The 18,846-nt window shown below is 37.7% G+C and overlaps 1 protein-coding gene and 1 long non-coding RNA gene across 2 annotated transcripts in view; one reads left to right on the plus strand and one right to left on the minus strand.

The window, feature by feature from the left end:
• Window positions 1–18,846, minus strand: part of LOC127934028 (heparan-sulfate 6-O-sulfotransferase 1-A-like) — a 117,056-nt gene that overhangs the window by 79,587 nt on the left and 18,623 nt on the right. The gene's annotated exons all lie outside the window — the stretch shown is intronic.
• On the plus strand, window positions 7,059–10,105 carry LOC127934048 (uncharacterized). Its single transcript, XR_008147678.1, has 4 exons — window positions 7,059–7,324; window positions 8,094–8,256; window positions 9,334–9,426; window positions 9,539–10,105. It is a non-coding gene; the product is annotated as an uncharacterized LOC127934048 (long non-coding RNA).

Raw genomic sequence — 18,846 nt, forward strand, 5'->3', positions numbered from 1 at the left:
TCGCCTTTCAAGTCACAGCTTGTGTGCTGACAGGATAGTTTCTAGAGAAGGGCTCGGGACTGTGCTTTATTTTTCTCATGGTGCCATCAGCTAACGTCATTTTCCTGTGTATTCAAAATGATTAGTCACATGGTATGAACTGGTAAGGTGACTGGCTCTAAACTTTAGTGTTTCACATGAGAAAATGTGCTATCAAGAGCTGAATACACACTGGCTAAATTGCCATACCATACATTTAGATTTTACATACAGTACAGACCAAAAGTTTGGACACACCTTCTCATTCAAAGAGTTTTCTTTATTTTCATGACTATGAAGATTGTAGAGTCACACTGAAGGCATCAAGGGCTATTTGACCAAGAAGGAGAGTGATGGGGTGCTGCGCCAGATGACCTGGCCTCCACAGTCACCGGACCTGAACCCAATCGAGATGGTTTAGGGGTGAGCTGGACCGCAGACAGAAGGCAGAAGGATCAACAAGTGCTAAGCATCTCTCGGGGAACTCCTTCAAGACTGTTGGAAGACCATTTCAGGTGACTACCTCTTGAAGCTCATCAAGAGAATGCCAAGAGTGTGCAAAGCAGTAATCAAAGCAAAAGGTGGCTACTTTGAAGAACCTAGAATATGACATATTTTCATTTTTTTCACACTTTTTTGTTATGTATATAATTCCATATATAATTCAACATGTGTTAATTCATAGTTTTGATGCCTTCAGTGTGAATCTACAATTTTCATAGTCATGAAAATAAATAAAACTCTTTGAATGAGAAGGTGTGTCCAAACTTTTAGTCTGTACTGTACATTTACCTTATCCATCATATAATGGTCGCTTAAATTTAATCATTAAGAAACACTAACAATTTCAATTAATAGTTTACCCAAAAATTTACATTTGTTTAAAATGTGCTCACTCTAAAGCCATCCAAGAAATTTAGAAATGTAAGAAATTTAGCATTATATCACTTGTTCACCTATGATCCATTGGTGAACAAGTGATATAATGCTAAATTTCTTAAATTTCTAAATAAATCTAAATAAATATGCAATGAATGGGTGCCATCAGAATGAAAGTTTAAACAGCTGATAAAAACATCACAACATACAAAGCAGTATGTTGGTAATAAACAAAACCATCCTTAAAACAATTCTAACTGATATACGCATTCTCTGTCAATAATATTATTTTCTACATTTAGCAGATGCTTTTATCCAAGGCGATTTAAAGTGCATTCAGGCTATACATTCTTTAATCAGTATGTGTGTACCCTTGGAATTGAACCCACAACCTGTGCTGCCAACGCAATGCTCTACCACTGAGCCTTAGGAACAGTATTTTCTCCAGTGAAAAAGTAAATCTCGCCTGAATCAGGAAAGAAATATGCACAGATCAAGCAAAAACAGTCCAAAACTTTTCTAAACAAACATGTTGGTGGATTTATAAAAATATTCGAACACAACCGGGGATGGAGAAGGAGTTTCCTCTGGAGAAGGAGTTATTATGGGCCGGCATTTTGGCCAGAAATTATTATTTAAAGGTAAAACCCATTAATAATGGATGTGTGTTTAAAGAAACGAAACATTTGGAACCACAGAGAACCCATGGAGTTAAGAAAACAAACAGTACTGTGCAAGTCGAAGCATGTCCTGGCATGTGAGCTCCAAGCAACACAGCGCAAAGAGGTGAAAATGACCCCAGTGACCCGTCAGAAGCAGCAGGCCTCTCTACACATCCTGCCTTTTGTCCCTTAACTCTGATTTTCATGTTATAACGCATTAAAGAAAAGGGATTCCTGATAATAAAGCACAAACATTCTGACAAAAGAATGTCAAGTGCTTTAAAGAGCTCTTTCACAGTCTTCTGATCTGCACCTGAGATCTGAACAGTAAAAAATTTTCCCATATGCCACTATTGGCCTCAAGGCAAAAGCATTCAACCACTATACCTGCTGCCTTGGCTTGCTTTAAACAACACAATGAGAGCAAATTGTGCAATGGCAATGAGATTGGAAGCCTGTTTTTGTGTGTACCTCATATGAATCCAATGTTTTGGATAAGATGAGCCTCAAGAAGCCCTGCTTTAAAAAGGTTTCGGCAAGTTCCCTAAATTAAACTTGACCTTTTTTCTTAACTAGTGGTAAATTTGATTTGAACAATTTGGGCACACCAATTAGTTCTTTATTGATACTATTTTCCACATTTTAGACAAGATATCAAAATTATGAAATATTCTAAATGGAAGCATAGGAATTAGTAGCCAAAATATGAAACAAATCAAAAACATAATTTTAGCTTTCTTCAAGTGTCTCTGATAGCACCAAATTCATAAGGTACCACCGTGTGTTGTTAAACAAACAGTTGGCTGCTTTCCCTTCAATGTGTCAAAAAAAAATGAATACATAAAATAATATTTGTATTTTTAAATAAACAGAAAAATAAAAATATACTGAAAAATGCAGTTATTTAATTTCTTTAAGTACAAGCTTACAATAAGAACAATTTAGGACAATAATTAATCACTAGAATAAACAATAATTTATCAAATATCTTAAAGAAATATTTATTGAAATTCTGTTAAACATTAAAGTTGTTTGATATGAGTGAGTGTGTGTCTGTATGAAATCCGTGACCTGTAATTTGGACGTCCTTGACAGAGTAACAGTTCACGCAGTGTTAACAGGATTGAGGACAGATTATGAAGGTGCGGAGACTAACTGCGATCTTTAATCTAACGTTTGACCAGAAATAACCCTAGATTACACCATCAGTTTACGCAGGAGTGAAAAAACAACCAGATAACAGGCAAAAAAAAAACCACTGCTGGATGTGTAAATACACTATGTCTCTGTTAGTGCTTAGCGATAATCAGCACTCTCTGCAGCTGCTTGTTTGCAATTTGCAAGGGCTTTTTTTGTGTTCGTTTTTGCTAATTTGTGTTGTCACAATGATGCCTACAAACCTGAGAGCTACGCAAACTCATGGCAGGTGCTGAGAGGGTGCAGAATAAGAGCGGTTCAGATGATCTAAGCACTCTTTTTGCTCAATGTCCAAACAGATGGGACAGGATTGTATTTTTTAATTTTATGTGTTTGCTAATGCACTCGGCCAGGATCAATAAGAGGACAAGAATTTTCCATATAAGTTAAAGAGCAGAGATATCCAAACAGAAATCACTCAATAATTATCTTGTGCTGTTTGATAAATAATCAGGCAAGAGGAAATAAGTACAATATGACCAATACAAGAGAAATATGAGCATTTTTAGATTCTTCTGAGCAACAACAACAAAAAAACACAACATTTTAGATAAATTACAGATGAATACAGACTGAACAATAAAAAATAATACAACATATACTTTCATTCTGATCCATCCAATTAAAAATAATCCATCAAACAAAGCTAAAACTGTAATTATTTACATGTACTTTGAAGGCTACCTGATTTATGATAGTTTTTTTTATCTCACATCCATATGCCAGCACATAAAATACTGACAAAATATGTACATTAAGAATTATTTATGCTCTATTCTATTCAATTCAATTCAATTCAAGTTTATTTGTAAACAAACTGAGTCCAGACCACATCCATGTACAGAAAAACAACGCACACATCTACAAACTTAACATGTAAAGTGCAGCAGGCTGTCTGGCTGGGAAATATTCAGGGGCTCATTAAAATAAGGAAAAGACCAAACTTATTTTTAAATCCTTTTGTTGCTTTCCAGAAAGCCTTCCCCCCAGCGGAGAACCTTCAGAACGCTCGCCAGCTCTCAGACGGCAGATGGAGGGAAAGAGAGCAGACGAAAGGCAAGATAAAGAGAGAAATATGAGATGAGATGAGAGACAGAAAGAATAGGACAAAAGCATACAGATGGAGCAAAGTACAGGAGAGGGCAGACACAGAAAATGAAAAGTGAGTAAAAGAGAGCAAAATGCATCAGAAGAGGGGGAGAAGAAAAGCAGAACAATAGTGTTTCTAGTTTGTTCAAGCAAGGCATCTCACACAAGATGAATAACCACCAACAAGATGAAACCGGTTTTACCTTCCCTTCTCACCTCGAAGACATTCATTGTTATGGGGCAGTTATCACAAACATTTCAAACGAAAAGCAGAGACTGCATGAGAAGAAAAGAAAAGGCTGGTAGAGAAGAGAAACAAATGTTAGATAACATCAGAGAAAGAGAAGAGGTGAAAACAGAAGAGACCAGATGAGAAGAGGTGAGAAGAAGTGAAACACAAAAAGAAGAAGCAGTGAGCCAAGATGAGAAGAGACGAGTCGAGAGGAGATGAGAAGGAGAAATAAGAGATGAGAAAGGGAGATGAGATGAGAAAAAAATTAAAAGAGGCAAGACGCAGCGAAACAGGAAAAGCCGATGAGAAAAGATGATCCAAGATGAGAAGAAACGTTGTGAGAAAAGAAGAGATGAGGCAAAAGGAGAACAGGTAAAATGAGGTGAAAAACATAAGCAGAGAAAAGATGAGTGGAGAAAAGAGTAGAGGTGCGAAGAAACAAGACAAGATGAGAAGAAAAACTAATTTTGCATAACATCGGAGGGAAAGGAAAAGAAAGACCGAACAGTCAAGAATAGATGAGGGCAGAAAAGACGAGGTGAGAAGAAATGAGAAGAGGCAAGAGGAAGCAAAAAGCAGCAAGATGGGAAAAGCCAAGGTGAAATGAGAAGAGAAACGATGAGCTGAGAAAAAATGAGATGTAACAAATCTCGGAAGATAACATCTGAGAGAGAGAGAGAGAGAGAGAGAGAGAGACTTTGTTAAGTGGATATCATAATTACAATCTGGAATTGAAGAATCAGCAGTGAGAGAGCAATCTCTCCTCCATCTGTGTGTGTGTGTGATAACCAGAGGGCATCTTCAGAGTGCCCACACCAGCTGGCACAATACAGTAAGGCAAACTCAGCAGTATATCCAGCAATTCGGCCGGTGGACCCATCACACACAATCCTGACTAGAGACTCAGCCCTGTTAGAGGAAATTAAAGTACAACTCAGTATACAATGTCCACCTAGAAACTGCCAGTCATCTTGATCATCGAGAGCTCCTTGATCTCCCCCCACCGCATCGCCACAGGACCTGACCCACCCAGCGGGGGGATTTTAGCTGAGATCAGACTGGAGGAGACCTCAGGGCTCTGACCTGGCCTCCAGCAACGCTGCTGATTTCTTCAGACGCCGCCGCAAAGGCATTTTAGCAGCCCAAATCCTCCATCGGATGCTAATCTAGCAGTTAAACTCCTGTATCAAGTTCATTATGATCATCAGATCATTTGAATTGTGTCTTGTATAATAAAACATTCTTTGTCTCTTGACCAGCCTGATTATTCATTAATCACGGTTTCTTTTTTTTTGTATTGTTTTGAAAGCACAGCATAATGAATATATGACACCTCCTCACCAGTCACCACATATTAGCACTGACGAAGAGAGAAGACAAGAAACGGATGCTGGTAAATAAAACACTAAACACTGAATTCAGTCAAGATTTCACTGAGAAAAAGACAATTATAGCAGCAATTTTTGTTTTCAGTTTAATTTCCCATGTTGTTATAGCAACAAATCTATTCGAAGAAGTGAACTAGACAATATTGAGGAGTAAAAGTGAAGACTTTCAAGTATGTACAGATAAACAGCTGGAAACCGACAGGGGAAAATTTGCTATTTCTGAAGGTACTCAAACACATACATTTTATACTGGAGGTTGCAGATGGTGAGGTCACTTCCTCCAAATGCTTGGCTAGTCTTTTTTTTCGCAATATACGTTACTTTTCCATATGTACAATCCAAATATGAGACCCATCACATCCATTCATCCATCCGTCCATCTATCTTACAAAGCCTTATAGAGGAACCTTACCCCTCCCTCTTAACTCAGTTAAAGCAAACCCCCTTCACCTCCTCCTCTTTCTGTGAGAGTCAAAGGAGATCTTGAGTGCTGGACAAGCAGCTCTCCAATCAATTAGTAGACCGAGTGAAGAGCAGTGAAAAGCTTCAAAAGGCCTGTGTGTCAATGAACTCTTCACCTTCATGACACTCACAAACACTCCCTTCGGCCTAATTCACAATCCTTTAGTGGGATGGGTGGGACAGTGGGGACAGATCAGGGGGGTCAAGCTTTAACTGGGCCACTACAAATACATAATGCATATGGAGAATTTTCATGGATTTAACAACATTCTTTATTACAATCAATAATGTCCTTTACTCGTAAGTGATAGCCTGTTTTAGATGTGTGAAGCATTAAAGTAAATTAAAGTACACCATGAAAACAATATGACTGACTTTTAATAAAAGTCACACATACATTTTATTTAAAAATAACTTAGCCATGATTTAATGTTAATTAAGAGAGATTCATTCTGACCAGCCTTCAGAAAACGAGGCAGATGTGTTAATTGCATTACATATGTTTAACAAAATCTTACCCTCCAGTAAATGCATTAAATCTATAACTTCACAATTTGGAATGAATGAAATAAATTGCATTCATTACAAACATGGCAAAATCTGATAAATAATGTTATCCAGCATAAATAAATAAATGTTATGGTAAATAAACGTTAAATGTTAATAAAGGTTTAACAGACCATCAAGAAACATGAGGAGCTCATTATCTGCCTAAGGTAACCATGACTATAGTTACATAACAGCACTTGAAGGACTTCTATATTATCATCTAATTAAATGCCTCTTTTTATAGAATTTTTAATTGTTGCGCTTGTAAAACAAAAGACTACACCTGCGAAGATTAAACAGCGCCCTGTTGGGATTCCGGAACGTTCTCTTTGACTCTACCTGAGCCTAAATAAACGAGAAACTACAGTAACTTAACCGCACTTCAAATGACTTGATGCAAAACAAACAATGTCACCAGCGACCAACACTAATGAAGCATTCACCGCAATAATGCAATCTGACCTTACAGGTACACAAAAGCTTTGCCGCACTACCTTGAAGATAAACACAGCCAGGCCGTCACAAAGACAAGTAATCAATCAAGTGCATACACTGTAAAAAATTACTGATGCAAAAAGTTGTACAAATGAGGAAATACATGTTGGCTCAACATAATGGTTGTGTCAAAAAAGAAAAATATGTTTGGTCAATGATTGCATGATTTCTATGAATGTACTAAAAAATGTTCATCAAGGGAAAATAAATAATTGTGTTGAGAGAACTTTTAACGTTGCACAAAAAATATTATGTTGGCCGAGCAAGAGGGAACAGCGTCAATCGTCTGAGCATGCGCAAAGGAGTTCTAGCAGGCTGGAGTTTCCCTCACCACGAGTCACGACATTGCACTGGTGAGTACTTTGTGCTGCGAGTTAATGAGCAAATTTAAGTTAAGAATATATCGATTGTCTATCAACAAAGTTTGAAATAGCTTTATTGTGAGTACCTACAGTGATTAGCAGTGCTGGAAAAGAGCATGTTTAACTCATAAAGCTTAGCATTCCTTTCCAACTGGCATGTGATTTAAAGTCGACCCTAACGGTTAAGCATGACATGTTCCCGTTTAATATTTTTAATGGTCAATATTTTCAAATTCCATTTACATTTTGGCGTATGATATGTATGATAATTGACTGTAACAGACAGCTAGTCTTGACAATTTGTGTTTTTGCAGAGTGACTGATAATTTAGGCTAACGTTAGTTCTAACAGTTAGTTGGCATTCAAAGTGCATTCAATGTGCCTTCGTGTTAGCAGCTAGTACTTTGCACAAAGCCTCCTTTTCAAGAGTGAAATAACATTTCAGTCTGATAAAAATAAATAAATAAAAATTTGTGCTAACACGAAAATGAATAGCTGCTAATGTTATCAGATTTGTAAGCTGTTTAACGTTATCAGTTTTCCAACGCTTACATGTTTCCGTTTAATATTTTTAATGGTCAATATTTTCAAATTCCATTTGCATTTTGGCTTATGAGTGATATATGTGATAATTGACTGTAACAGACAGTTAGTATTGACAACTTATGCTTTTGCTATCACAGAGTGACTGATAATTTAGGCTAGGAAATAATTTGCTTTGCTTTTAATTGTTTGCTTCTGAATCGTTCATTACCCACAGGTTTGTGCTTAATTCTTCCGCATCTACCGTATTGACCTGAAGTTAGCCATTCCTGACATCGCTGGACAATCACACCCAGGGGTTGCTAAAGATGTACAGAGCCAAAGCAAGATAGGGAAGGTGGAACAACTTGGATGAACTTCTGGAACAACTGGATGCCCAGGTATGTTAATCATTTCTTTGTATAAAATATAACAGTGTTAAACAGTGTAACATAATTTACTGATACCTGTTTAAAAGAAGAAACTGCCAACAGCTCAATGCTCCACAAAAACTTAACTGCAAAACTATGTGAGCAATAGAATTACATCATATGATCAGAATTTGTCAAAAAGGTTCCATGTATACTTGATGTTGATGATCTACAATACATGTTCAAGTCCCGCAAATACATAATATAATGTATGCCATAAATGGCGTTCAGAGATAATGGGTTATTTTCTTGCTTGTGGGATGTCACATGTATTGTTTACGTTATCTTATTTACATGAGGTGTACATGGAACCTCAGTGAGATTTTGATTATGGTGCTAATTTATTGTTTCAATTGGTATGGATAACAAAATAGGCAAAGCAGTCAACTTCCCTGATTAAGATCTTGAGATCAACATGTATGCATTAGAGAGAAATATGTTGGTGTAGTATTAAGCTGTTTTTCTCCTATCATATAGCTCCGTTTGACCAGAACCTACATACTGTGCAAAATTGACTCATTTCACCATTGGTTAATCTTGATCAGCCTCGTGAAAGTCACCTGACATGCTTTTGGTAAATATGACTGAACAAAAAACAGCCAACGAGCGCACAGCATGTTTGAGATCTATTTTAGGACTGTTAGAAAACCACTCTCAGTATCTAACCAAAGTAGACTCTGGGAATGTTATTCCAACAGTCTTAAAGGGATACCCCACTGACATTCTTCTAAATATCTTCCTTTCTGTTCAGCAGAAGAAAGAAATTCATACAGGTTTGAAACAACATGATAGCGAGTATATGATGACAGAACTTTCATTTTTCGGTGGAGTATCTCTTTAAGGGATCTATAGACTTGCTGCACTTGTTAGCTGATTATCCCCCGCAGATTGTAATCTTAATGTATTTCAGGTAACTATTTCATGAAGTTGGTTGAAATGACGCCCAATGGTGAAAAGTGTAGATGATCCTAAACTGTTGGTAGAGTATATGTGTAACCTCTTTGATAATTAAGTGACTTAATGTCTTATTGATGTTCTTTTTGGCAGACCACAGATCTAACTACTCATTGAAGGTCTGCTGTTCTTCGTGGTCTTCCCCTGCACTTGAGAGAGCCAGCTTCAATTTCAAAGACTATTAAGGTAATTAATTTGAATATCTTTATTATGGTATAACTGTTTGTGAGGCAGTAGTGATTGCATATGACATTATGCTTTCAGTCTGACACTAAAATACATTTATTGTTTTTCACAGGATACTGAGGCACTGGGGCTACACACAAACGCCATGAAAATGGGAATCCTGGAAGTGACTGACAGTTCTACCAACTCAGGACCATATCCCACAGTGGTCAATGTGGCTGTAGTACTGGAGGAGGAAGTTGTCATGGACAATCTGGGAGACTTCACAAATGCCCTCATGATGCTTGTTTTGGCACTGTTTGAATACCTGTGTAATATTTTACTTGAGCCTAACAGGCAAGTTCATATGTATTTAAATAAATACGTAAAATGTTCTTTATCAAAGCATAGTGTGTAATTTATTTGAAATAATGAAAAATAGACAATTTTGACCAAGATTAAATATTTAATACAACATTTTATTTCAATTTGAGTCTGCTTGTTGGCCCAACAAGCTATGTTTAGTCAACAGAAAATATTTAATTGACACAACATTCTATTTCAAGTTCAGTCTACATGCAGGGGTAGTCAGCACAACACAAAAAAGTTGGTTTCCGCAACTTAAATTGGGCCAACTAAAAATTTTAGGTGCAACGGGTCACTAGAAATTTTTATGTTGGAGAGGCCTATTTTTTTTTACAGTGTAGCTCCTCATTATAAAGTTACGTCTCCAAGTTACGCTCATTGGCTCTAGTTTAAGAGAGCTCTTAAATTGGTGCGGAGGCCTCTGGTTTTCTTTTAAATCATAGTTTCCTGGTTCCGTTATAAGTCACCTTATCCTGAGGTCAACAGTGATCCATAATGGGTCACTGTGAAAGGTTAAAATCAACTAATGAGGAGCCGGAAAGGCTGCCATGGAACCCTTGCAAGGTATATTAATGGTGCTCATAAGGACTTTGTTCACCTGAGTTTCCTCAAGGCGCTTCCCTGTAGAGTCCATACAGTCTGACCCTTTCCACTGAACCAGGGAAGCCAGTCTAAAAGAAACGAAACCGCAGCAACTGTGCAGTAAATCCACAAGCAGATCTTTTGAAGTTCAAGAAGTAGACAACCATTCACCCACAAGGTCTGACGTGCAGTTTGTCTGCGCCTTTAACAACTTGCACAAGTTAAACTAACATATGTATCAGCTGAACTCATCTTTTTTTGGCATACGGCTTCTTTTTAACCAATAAAAATTGTCAAAGAAGCCTCCCACCACAAGTTAAATTACCCAGCTGCTTGTAATGTTATGACTCAATCGATACCTTCAAGACAAGAAGAGATTTACACGATGCCTTCGAGTGAGTCACAACCTCGAAAGATGATTTCTATTTAAACAAATGTTTTCCTGAATCACTGGGAGATGTATTTCTTTTTTATTTTCATCTTAAAGCTCACATTTCGTTCCCTCTCCTAGAGGATAAGAGGCGTCTTTAATGTGGAGTTGATTTTGTTAGGAGAAAATGCTATTTTCTTTGTGAAGACACGTCGTCTTGAGTAGAGATGAAGATCGAGCTATATTTGCCAGAACAGTCAAACATAAAGTGGCAATTAAGAATCCAGACATATGCAAGGACACCTGAAAAAGCAAGAGACTAAAGAGAGGCCAATGTGTACCTGACAAAAAACAAAAGCGTCATAAAACACTAGAGTTGTCGATTTATCCAGATCCGCCAGCAAGAAGTTCATAATACTGTTGACACAGACGGCAACTGTACAGGTGCAAATAAAGGACATGCAACATGAGTGTCTGTCAGCATTCATGTTTTCGTGTGCATTAACCTGTCAGTTACTCTTCGGAGAGTTCGTGATAAAAGAACAAAGTCTGCACCAGACACCTGGAGAGAGAGAGAGAGATACAAACACATAACACACACACACACAAATACACAGCTTCCCAATTCTATCCGTAGAAAAATCAATTCACCGTAGCCGCTAGCTATAGCTAATCAAGCTCCAAAAAGTGGTTTGCCAAAACAGATTTCAGATCCACTTCCTTTTTTTGTTAGTATTTACTTTCTGCATCTCCTAAAATTCAATGCTGAGACTAAAACACTTAATGAGGAGGTTTTCTTGAAAGCTAATACAAGTGCACAATAATCAAAAGGGTGAGATAAAAAAAACATCACCCTTGACTTTTCAGCTTTTGTTATCTGCTGTTAGATCATCACAAAAATCATACTAGGAGGGGGTATAATATTTTCAATTTTTAAATGAACCATCTTTCATCACAGATGCCATGAGAAACAACCAAACTGTGTGAAGAAAGCTTCTTTGGGCTGTCAATTTATTACCGAAAATCTTTCTCTGTAAGAAGAGGCAAGTGCCTGCCAAGACACCAAAAAGCCCCATCATTTTATCGAAGAAAATGAAAAATGCAAAGAGAAAAGGAAACAAGGGAAGAGGGATGTGAAGCATGACTGGGTCCCATCTTTTCTAGCATGTTAAAGCAGATAAAAGTGCCGACAAACTCCCTATCACTCTCAATGCTTTTAATCTTTTATCAGTCCGCAGCACGCATTCAAACACACATTGCATTTTAACAGGTATTTATTCCCTCCTCTTGTCGGTACTTTTCTTATCCCTGTGTGCTCACTTTAATTGAAATAGAAAGTGTGTGACAATACCGTGAGCTTGTCGTGCTCCTGTGAGTGGCAAGAGATGATAACGGAGCGCTGGGGAGGAAGAATGCTTGAATTAATATTTAAGCATCGTGGGTCAGTGTGGAGCCATCACCGAAACGCAATTTAAGCAGAGTGTTAGATTAACCAGACTTTGAGAGCCCTGTTCTCAAAGGTTTGAAGGTAAGTCGCGTGCCTGATAATAAAAGAACTTTAGTCTAAAGGAACGGCATTATTCTCCAAGTCAGATGAGCTACAACTGGAGTTTAAACAATAGAAACAGGCAATGGTTTATTGCCCATTGCAAACATCAACCAATAGCTTTTCAACTACTATACACCACCTCCTGTTTCCAGCTAACCAAAAAAAGCATTGGTCGATTACAGGCCTGTCAGCAAAGATAAGCCTGTTCATGAAACACTTTTTTAAAAATCCTGTAATTTGTCATATGAGAGGCAGAGCATGTTATATAAAATCCAGCTCTCAATGCCCCATCTAAATAAAGCAAACAGAGGAGATGTCAACCTACTCGACTCCATTTAAAAGTATCATCAGTGGGAGGCTGTCTAGAAAGCATCATCCTCTTTCCATCTAAACCAAGGTTAAACTCTTTCATTTGGCCTATTTCGTTCTCAATATATGAGAGGAAACGGACTCCAGCCACAGTGGGAAAACAAGCAGTCTATTAAACACACAACAACCAGCCGTATTGAACTGATTCACTGCAGTATAAAAAACCCATTCTTGACATATTCAAGATGCTTGCAAATGACACAAAAAAAAGACAAAACATACATGAGCAGCAGAAACATATGAAACGAGAAAAGATTGTGTGTGTGTGTGTGTGTGTGTGTGTGTGTGTTTGAGACATGGTCTTCGCCAAAGCCTCCAGGTGGGGATTAGGTGAAGAAACAGCCCCTTTTTGCCTTTTTGTCTCCCTGGGGTAAACAGGGCAAAAGAAAAGCAGCATAAATATAGAAGGGAATGGGGGGGGGGGGTCAAAGTCTAGTTAGTGAACATGCTGGGATCTGCGTATATTTGCAGTTCCACAAATCAACCGCAGCCCACACATACAGTGCTCATCACAGAAAGTGCATGAGGGGCAGAGCGAGGTGACAGCGAGGTAAGCAAGTGAGAGGAAGAGACAGATCATCTTGGTTATTGGTTCTAAAGGCATGGTTGAACCAAAAATTTACCTACACATCTTTTCCCAGCAGTCCCATTTATTGATATTAGTTCATGTTAATTTCAACATTTCCTAATGCATTATTAAAATCAAAAGTTGTGCTTGTTAACATTAGTTAGGCTTGTTGCACTAACCAATATATCGAATTACTGCACAATATATGTATGTGACATTAATAATTGTTGGTGACACAATATATTGCCCATTATATTTACATAAAAATTAATGTCACCATTTTTTTTGCATTCCACTTGAGCCCGTGTCTTTTGCAGCTTCTCGTACATAATGTGGTGTAGTCGGTACTAGTTCAAATAAAAAGAAATGCTTCTGCAAACAAAAGTTTCAAAAGGGATCTGTGTCTTTGTGCATATGGATATCTGACTGATAAGTATGGATTGTGTTTAATAGCAATAAAGTGCACCCTTAATTTACATAGAAAAGAAGGTCCTGGAAAAAATCTGTAGATGGAAAAATCTCCACAAAAGTTACTTGTGAATAATTATTTTTTTTCTACTTTGCACTTTTTGTTAGAAAAAGTTTTTTTTTTTTTTTTTTTTTTTTTAAGATATCTGATATATTAACTTAATTTCCATTATCTAAATATTCTTAGAAATTAAAAGTTTGTTGTCATTTGAAAGTGTGTAGGCCTTCTTGCATTATTATGATTATATATTTAGTGGCATAAAATAGTCTTAAAATGACAATAATATAATTTATCGCATTTATTTCTGGGTTCAATGCATCACACAACAAAAATGTGTTATCGTGACATGCAGGCCTAACATTGGTAAACATTAACACACTGTGAATTAACATGAACTAACAATGAATGACTGTATTTTCATTAACATTAACAAAGAGTAATAAATAGTGTAATAAATGTATTGTTCATTGTTTGTTCATGTCTGTCATTAACCACTGGAACCGTACTGTAAAGTGTTACCATTGATTTATTTTAAATGAATACTTTTATTCACAAACGAAGCATTCTATAGGAACGGTCAATTCATCAGTTTCCACAAAAATATTAAGCAGCACAACTGATTTTCTTTTTTGAGCAGTTCGTTCACTCAGTAGTTCATTCACAGTTTTAATATACTTTACTACTATCACAACAAATAGTCCATAATTATCAGTGTCAGATAAAAGTGTCAAATGATAGCAAGTTAAATAATGTGTATAAGGTTTGTTTTTGGTTTTGTTTTCTGATAGAGAGGAAAACAACACAATATACGGGGTTATACGGGTTTGCTATGAAAATGCAGTCCAATATGATGGAGACTCACTCAAATTGTTCATCCCTTTATACATTTACTCACTTGTATATTCTTCACTCACTCTTTCATTCGCACTCAGCATGTTTCTTTCCGCTCTTTAAAAAGACTTCTCTCTTCGCCTCTCAGCCAGGCGTCCCGTAGTGTGAAATGGTTCCGTCAGTAGAATTAGCATAGCTCTTCTGCAGCAGACTGTATAACATAACTTTGGCAAAGGGCTCCATATGGCTCTCCGTTCACTCTCTGGCCCTGCCCACTGACTAACACTTCTCTCACTGAGCCTGAGTGCTACATTAACATAATTAAAGCCCCCCCTCCCCCCCTCCCCAACCCCACATACACACACACACTCCTTTAGCCTAGGCCTCTATTCAACCACCCAGCTCTGATCCAAGCTGTAAAAGATGTCAATATGGCCACTTTTTGTTCTGTCTGATTAGACTAGTTCACGTCTGTTATTGTCATTACAGATGTTTATCTCCGACCCCAAAAAGACAAGGATTGTACATTCGCATGCCATGCAAGATAAACCCCATAGAACCAATCATATCATTCTGTTGTTTGCTCTTAGATTAAATAATGATTTACTTATCGGTGTGTGGTAGGATGTTATCTAGTTATCAGTGGATTGCCAGTCCACATGTTGACTCAAGTCCTGCACAATACTAGATTTAATTATACTCTCCAATACTGTAAGCGACTCTATAATGTACAGGATGTAGAGCTTGTGTCGTAACTAGCACAGACACCGAGAGTGGACATGAACCGCCAATAATACATGTTTTTCAATGCCAGCTTTTTAAAATAGTACATTTTCCCCTTTTAGAATTCAATTTGTGGCTATGGCCTTGATATGGACTATGCATTGAATTTTTAGCTTTTGTTGAATTGCTTGTTGTTTGAGGCCATTGCAGCAATCAAATAAAAGACACCTGTTTTATTATAAAAGTGCAGATTTTTGATAATGTGTTAACATCTTTAGCTTTGTATTAGACCTCTTGAAAGTCTCACAGAATATCAGAAATTAACGATTGCATGTGTAATTTCCTTGATTTCATTGATGTCACGAGTTTACTGGATTACCTTCTATTCTCGTAAAGCATAACAGTGTAAGAATTATCATTTGTCTTTTTCTGGCTTAATGATGTGAGAAATTTAAATCAAGGCAATGTACAGTAAACGGTCTACTAGAGGGAGAGTGTCACAAATGTTTACCTTAGTGGAAAACTGACAATTCGTTTTTTGTTGTTGTTGTTTTTACACAAGAACTTAACTACCGTTAAAAGAATAGTTCACCCAAAAATGAACATTTGCTGAAAATGTACTCACCCTCAAGCCATGCAATTTTTCACTTCACACGACCTTAATTTATAGACGGGAGTCATGGTTTGGATTAATATGAAGTTTTGATCACCTTTTTGGACTCTCATTCTGACGACACCCATTCACTGGAGAGTATCCATTGATGAGCAAATGCTTTAATACTACATTTCTCGAATTTTAATTTTTGGGTTTAACTATTTCTTTAAGATATAGTTCCTTGATATAAAAATTATACACAACTATTCAAAAGTTTAAGGGTGGTAAATTTATTTTATCAAATTTTTTTTTGAAAAAGTCTCTCCAATGTTGCATACATTAATTCCATCAAAAACTCAATGTCAATCCTCAAGCAATCAAACAGACACGCAAAAGAGCTCACAAACTAATGAACGACTGGATCAAATCAATAAAATAATGACTAACCGGGTGAGTGAAAGTAAGTGAATTTGCTGAGTGAACAAACAAGTGAACAAAAAAAATGAGTCAGCATATTAGTTATGTGAAAGCGACCACAAAAAATCCTAGAAGGAACTCCCAGAAAACAAAATAAAACAAAAACTACACATGGAAGAAAAATGAGGAATAAAAAGCAGAAGTGGAGTGTTTGGGGAGAAGTTCAGAGGTGACCGTAACAGAAGAGTTAATGGAGGGAGAAACAGAAGCAAGGGTGCATATGCGAAAGAACAAAACCTGATGAATGAGGGCCATGTGTGTTTGTGTATTCAGCGCTGTGATTATGAGCCTGTGTTTATGTTTCCAGCGGCCCAGTGCAGACTGGCTACCGCACACTCAGTTTCCACAACTCCCTTCCGCCCCCCTCAAACACACACAGAGCGCCACAAATCGCCCCCACGGCTCCACATGGCCCCCGAACAGATCCTGTTTTGCTCATGTTCCCCTTTCTGCTGTCCAGTGAAAAGAGTTTCCCTGGTGAGAGACTGATGAGTTACGCCTTCTTTTGATGTCAAGAGTTTGGAACACGCCCGCTCGAGCACAAAGGACAGAGAGAGGGAGAAAGAAGGGGAAAAACAGAGGAGAGAGCTGCTTAACAATTTTTCACACATGCTAGCTCTCCAAAAGGGCAAAGGGGGGAGAGAATTCCATTCCGAGCACCATGAGGAGCAGAGTTAAGACGGATGGATGAGACGATAACGGCCCTGGAGCGCAGAGGACTCCAGCACAATCATCACACTCTTCTTTTTATTAGCTTGTTGCTTCACTCAATGCCATCGCCAGGGTTTCATCCAGAAGAACCAAGAGGAAAATTTATTGCTCAGAGGTTGCAATTTCATAGCTCAGGCGCTTTATGTAGTTCTCAGTATATCATTCAAACTTTGTCTAATAAGTTCAGAAATTCTTTGGGAGAAATACATTTAGACAGGACTTTTTGCCATATAGTAACAATAAAGAGCTAGAAGTTAAAATGTGGATAGTGTAGCTCTCAGGTAGTTTGGTTCTGGAAGATTCGGGCTGACAAAATATCTTTTGACTTTTGATTGCAGATTTTGGTGTCAAGAGATTTCAAAACTGCAATTCTCCCAAGACCAAAGACCTGTTGTATGGAACACACACTAATAAAACCATACATTTACTCTATCAAAAATGACCTTGTTTATTTTTCCTAAAGTATGGGGTTCGTGAAGGAACTGCAGGGGGGTTGTGAGGGAATGAAAAGCAATTAATTAAAACAATTATAAAAATCCACATCACTGTTGCAAGAGATGGTAAGATTTGTTTTTTTTAAATACTTAGAAATTAATACTTATATTCAGTGCATTATGCATTAAGCACTTTACCAGCATATTAGAATAATTAATGAAGGATCATGTGACACTGAAGACCAGAGCAATGGCTGCTGATAATTCAGCTTTTCTATTACAGGGTTTCTTTGGAACCTTTCAAAAGTGTTCAGCTGGCAAAAAAAGTTTGGGAGCATCTGAGATGATGCTTAAAACATAACTGTAAATAGAGTTGTGTCTGTAGAGATAAGTTCAAACTTTGAATATTAAAACTTTCCCACTTTGGTAGGCTCTAGAAAAAATTATGAGCAGAGAAGCACAAACAATTTTAAGTCCATTTGCTCCCCATTTAAATGTATTGCTATGCAAGCGAAACTACTGAGATGTTAAAGAGATCTCATTTGTGATTTTTCTTTCCTACACAAGAGGACATAAATTAAATAAAGAGAGAGACTCAGCTGCACAAGAACAAATAACCCCAAGCTAAACGTCTGCATCTGTTTTGCATTATTAAAATAAGGGTGCAAAACAATGGCCCACAAGAGAAGAAAAGCTCTGTTGGTGGAGCCCTGATCTCTGATAGCACAGTGACCTCTAACAAAGGCATCTTTATATGAAGAAATATCCCTCTGAGGATGGAAAGGAAGATCACATGACATAATACGAGCCCAATCTCTGTCCTATCGCAGACAGAGATCTGATCGCTTCCTGATAGCAAACCTTTCACTACCTGACGCATCACTTCCTTCAGTTGAAGGCTTGTCAATCAGATGTGAAGTGACTGATGACGACGTGAAAATAAACACGGTGGAGAGAGAGTAAAAGAGAAAGAGAAGCGCATCATCTTCTGCCCTACGAGTCTGAGGAAGTGCTCTTCGGAGCAGGCCTCGAGTGCACGGCTAAAGACACGTTGTTATAGTAAGCTGTTAAGTGCACTTTGGAGTCTTAAAGCTTGAAAAGCTGGAGTTGCTCTGTCAAAACTCTAAGTGACTGCGAGGGCGGAAACGGCGGTTCACTGAGAAACACTTCACCGTAGTCTTCTCCTTCTGTCAGACACCTTTTCCTCTCTCTCTTGCACTAGCATCTGCTTGTAGTGTAGAACTCGTAACCGCCTATTAACTATTAATCGCCAGGACCATCTTAGTCACGGTTGAGAACTTCACACTGTCAGTTCGAACTCACACCACATTAGACTGATGTCATGCCGTAACAAAGCCTGACAAGATAAAGCAACAAACTTGGAACTACAGGAATTT

The sequence above is a fragment of the Carassius gibelio genome, chromosome A2, assembly GCF_023724105.1.
Source record: "Carassius gibelio isolate Cgi1373 ecotype wild population from Czech Republic chromosome A2, carGib1.2-hapl.c, whole genome shotgun sequence".
Classification (NCBI taxonomy): domain Eukaryota; kingdom Metazoa; phylum Chordata; class Actinopteri; order Cypriniformes; family Cyprinidae; genus Carassius; species Carassius gibelio.